Below are 4,140 nucleotides of genomic sequence, written 5' to 3'. Positions count from 1 at the left end.
GCCGAGATCGCACCACTGCACTCCAGCCTGGGTGACAGAGTGGGACTGTCTCTCAAAAAAAAAAGCAAGAGAAAATTATCTCTAAACCTGTTGGGTTTACTTGAGAATAGAAATAAGGATTATAACCCAGAATGCAGGAAATGGCAAGCCTCCAGTGCACTCAGTGAGGGAAGGGAAGCTTTTATTAACAAAAAAGAAATTTATATAAACTGCTTAGAAACAGATCATTGTTTCTAGAGGCTCAAAGCCAGAGTTGTCAGTTCATTGGTGGAGATGGCTTACTGCGTAAGTGTTCTGAGAACATTTTACCTGAATTATAGCAGTCCTAAAAAAATGTCTAGTGATAGGCCGGGCGCGGCGGCTCACGCCTGTAATCCCAGCACTTTGAGAGGCCAAGGTGGGTGGATCACAAGGTCAGGAGATCAAGACCATCCTGGCTAACATGGTGAAACCCCGTCTCTAATAAAAATAAAAAAAATTAGCCGGAGGTGGTGGCGGGTGCCTGTAGTCCCAGCTACTTGGGAGGCTGAGGTGGGAGAATGGCATGAACCTGGGAGGCAGAGCTTGCAGTGAGTCGAGATCACTCCACTGCACTCCAGCCTGGGAGACAGAATGAGACCCCATCTCAAAAAAAAAAAAAAAAAAGTCTAGTGATAAACCTTATCAAATCAGGAGATGCTTGAAAGATGCAAAAGAGCTTTTTGAACGTCCTTGGAAACAATTCTTAAGACATGTAAGCATAGGCCTCCTCTCCTTTCAACCTTCCTGGCTCTATTTTGTTTGTGTCTGACAAAAGCAATTCATTTTGGCATCTGCAACCTTCACAAAGTCGAGAGTAAGAAGTATGGAAGTTGTCAAAATCAAAATGGAGTCACTAGTGTTAAAAAAAAAACTCAGACAAAAAGAGCTGAGGAAGGCTATAGAAAGAGGTTTCTCACACTTGTACGTCTAATAACAAAAACTATCACAAAATACTTTGCAAACACCACAACCTTGCATAAAGGCCCTCCCAACTGTACACAAAAGATACTTCTACAAGGACATCTACCCAGCAACTGCCTGTATGACTTTGGACTGGCATCACTTTTGTTATTGATCTTTGTAGCCAAGGACAATTATCTCAAAACAATTATCCTTCTCATTTTTCCTTTAAATATCTTTATCTTTCTTTAAACCTCCCTGGATATGCACATAATTTACCACATATCTTTTTCTCTTACAGAGACTCTCTCTGTTATTTAGATTGACAGAAAAAAAGTGAACCTGAGACTAAGACTTGGGGAACATTTAATGAATGAGTTGGGGCAGATGAACCTTCAAAGACAACTGACGAGGTAACCAGAGAGGAAGGAAGAGATCAGAAGGCATTTATTATTAGAGAAGCCAAGGGAAGACCTTCTCAAGAAGGAGAGCATGATTAACTGTGTTAAGCGCAGCTAAGAGGTCATGTAGAGGACTGATGTACATAGTAATTTGGATGCCATTGGTGACCTTAGCAAGAGCTATTTAGATAGAGAGATGGAAACCAGACTAAAGAGTGTTGAGGAGGGTGAGCACGGTGGCTCACGCCTGTAATCCCAGCACTTTGGGAGGCCAAGGCAGGTGGATCACAAGGTCAGGAGTTCAAGACCAGCCTGGCCAACATGGTGAAACCCTGCCTCTACTAAAAATACAAAAATTAGCCAGGCATGGTGGTGGGCACCAGTAATCTCAGCTTCGGGAGGCTGAGGCACAGAATTGCTTGAACCCAGGAGGCGGAGGTTGCAGTGAGCAGGGATCGCATCATAGCACTCTAGCCTGGGCAATAGAGGCAGACTCTGTCACACTCACAAAAAAAAAAAAAAAGTGTTGAGGAATGAGTTGGGGAGTGGGGAAATAGAGAACCTCCCCATCCTTTAAGTTTCAGCTTAAGTGTCCCCTTTTCAGGGAATCCTTTCATGATTTTCTAAATCAGGTCCTCCTCTCACAACCTTTCATTGAATTCTTAACTTTTTTTCATGGTACTTATCACAATGTGTAATGAATTTATTTATGTGGTTATTTGTTTTATGGCTGTCTCCCCAGGAGCCCTGCATATTACATTTCCCTGTCCTTTCCTTTTCTTTCTTTCTTTCTTTCTTTTTTTTTTTTTTTTTTTTTGAGACAGCGGGTCTCACTCTGCCATCCAGGCTGCAGCGTAGTGGTACAATCACAGCTCACTGCAGCCTCAACCTCCTAGGCTCAAGTGATTTTCACCTTAGCCTCCTGAGTACTAGGACTGTAGGTACATGACACCACACCTGGCTAATTTTTTTTTTTTTTTCTGTATTTGAGATGATGTTTCAACACTTTGCCCAGGCTGGTATTGAACCCCTGAACTCAAGCAATCTCCCCACCTTGGCCTCCAAGTACTGAGATTACAGGCATAAGCCACTGCACCCGGCTCCTGCATATTTTCTTCACTATCACCAGCACCTGCCTAAAATCTAAGGCATAGTAGGAGCTCAGTAAATACTCACTATATAAATAGCACTTACGCACCCAGCATATTATTCATTATCTCATTTAATCTATTTTTGAGTTGAGGAAATTACAGAGAGAGTTTAGGCAACTTGCCCCAGGTCACATAGCAAGTGAATAGTGGAGTCAGAATCCAAAACCAGGTTATCAGATACCAAAAGTTTAATGATTTTGAATTATACTGTCCCGGTTGAAATTTCAAATCAATTCAGTAAACATTTATTGAGGTTGCAGTGAGCCGACATCACACCACTGCACTCCAGCCTGGGCGACAGAGACTCTATCTCAAAAAAACAAACAAACAAACAAAAAACCAAAACTTTTTTGCCTGTAGTCCCAGCTACTCAGGAGGCTGAAGCAGGAGAATTGCAGACTGGAAGTAATTTTGCTTGGTGAAAAACACAAAACTCAGTAAGATAGAAGTCCGTACCCTCAAGAAAGTTTAGAATTCAATGAGACAGATGTGTAAATAAATAAAATAAGATGCTAACACTTTCCTCATTTATTAATTCTTTTCTGTTCTAAAATAGTCTATCACAAAGATGAGGGATTTTTCTTTTTTCTTTTTTTTTTTGAGACAGCGTCTCACACTGTCACCCAGGCTGGAGTGCAGTGGTGCAATCTCACTCAACTACAACCTCTGCCTCCCAGGTTCAAGCAAGTCTCATGCCTCAGCCTCCCAAGTAGCTGGGATTACAGATGTGAGCCATCATGCCCGGACAGCTGAGGAATTTCTCAAGGGTTCTAAAAGATCTTCAGACTCAGGGCAAGGATGTGGCTGGTCAACCTCAGGACAAATCTCAAAACTTTGGGGGGGCTGAGGCAGGAGGATCACTTGAGTTCAGGAGTTCCAAACCAGCCTGGGCAACATAGCGAGACCTCATCTCTACTAAAAAAAAAAAGAAGAAGAAGAAGGAGAAGGAGAAGAGGAGGAGGAGGAAGAGGAGGAGGAGGAAGAGGAGGAGGAGGAAGAGGAGGAGGAGGAAGAGGAAGAGGAAGAAGAAGAAAGAAGAAGAAGAAGAATAAATTAACTAGGCATAGTGGTGAGTGCCTATAGTCCCAGCTACTCGGGCGGCTGAACCAGGAGAATGACTTGAGCCTAGGGGATAGAGGCTGCAGTGAGCTATGATCGTGCCATTACACTCCAGCCTAGGCAGTCTGTCTCAAAAATAAAAGAAAGAAAATAAAAAGCCAAATATATTTAAAGAACTGTCTTCTGCGATTATGGTACTTTTTATTTTTTGAAGTTAAACAGTCATTTTACATTATTATTACAAAACGACAGTGAGAATAGTCACCGTTTTTCAGTGCCTTGACAACATTTTTTAAAAGGCAACACTGTGTTAGTTCTCAAAACCACTTTTTAAACCTTTCTTAATAGTGACATCCCTAAGTCTGATGGTCTCTATTCTAAATAAATAATTGGAGATGGGAGAGCCTAGTGTTGTGAGAGAACTGCCAAATTATTGCTGATAACAATATTGATGGGAACTTATGCAAAAGCTGTGGTTAGGGGTCTAAGAGGAGAGGTTGCATCACAGAAACTTTTCTTTTTTTTCTGAGATGCACACTCTGTTGCCCAGGCTGGAGTGCAGTGGCACAATCTCAGCTCACTGCAACCTCCGCCTCCTGGGTTCAAGC

Source organism: Colobus angolensis, unplaced genomic scaffold, assembly GCF_000951035.1.
Source record: "Colobus angolensis palliatus isolate OR3802 unplaced genomic scaffold, Cang.pa_1.0 Scaffold10, whole genome shotgun sequence".
NCBI lineage: Eukaryota > Metazoa > Chordata > Mammalia > Primates > Cercopithecidae > Colobus > Colobus angolensis.
The sequence above is the reverse complement of the archived record's forward strand: the minus strand, read 5'-3'. Positions refer to the sequence as shown.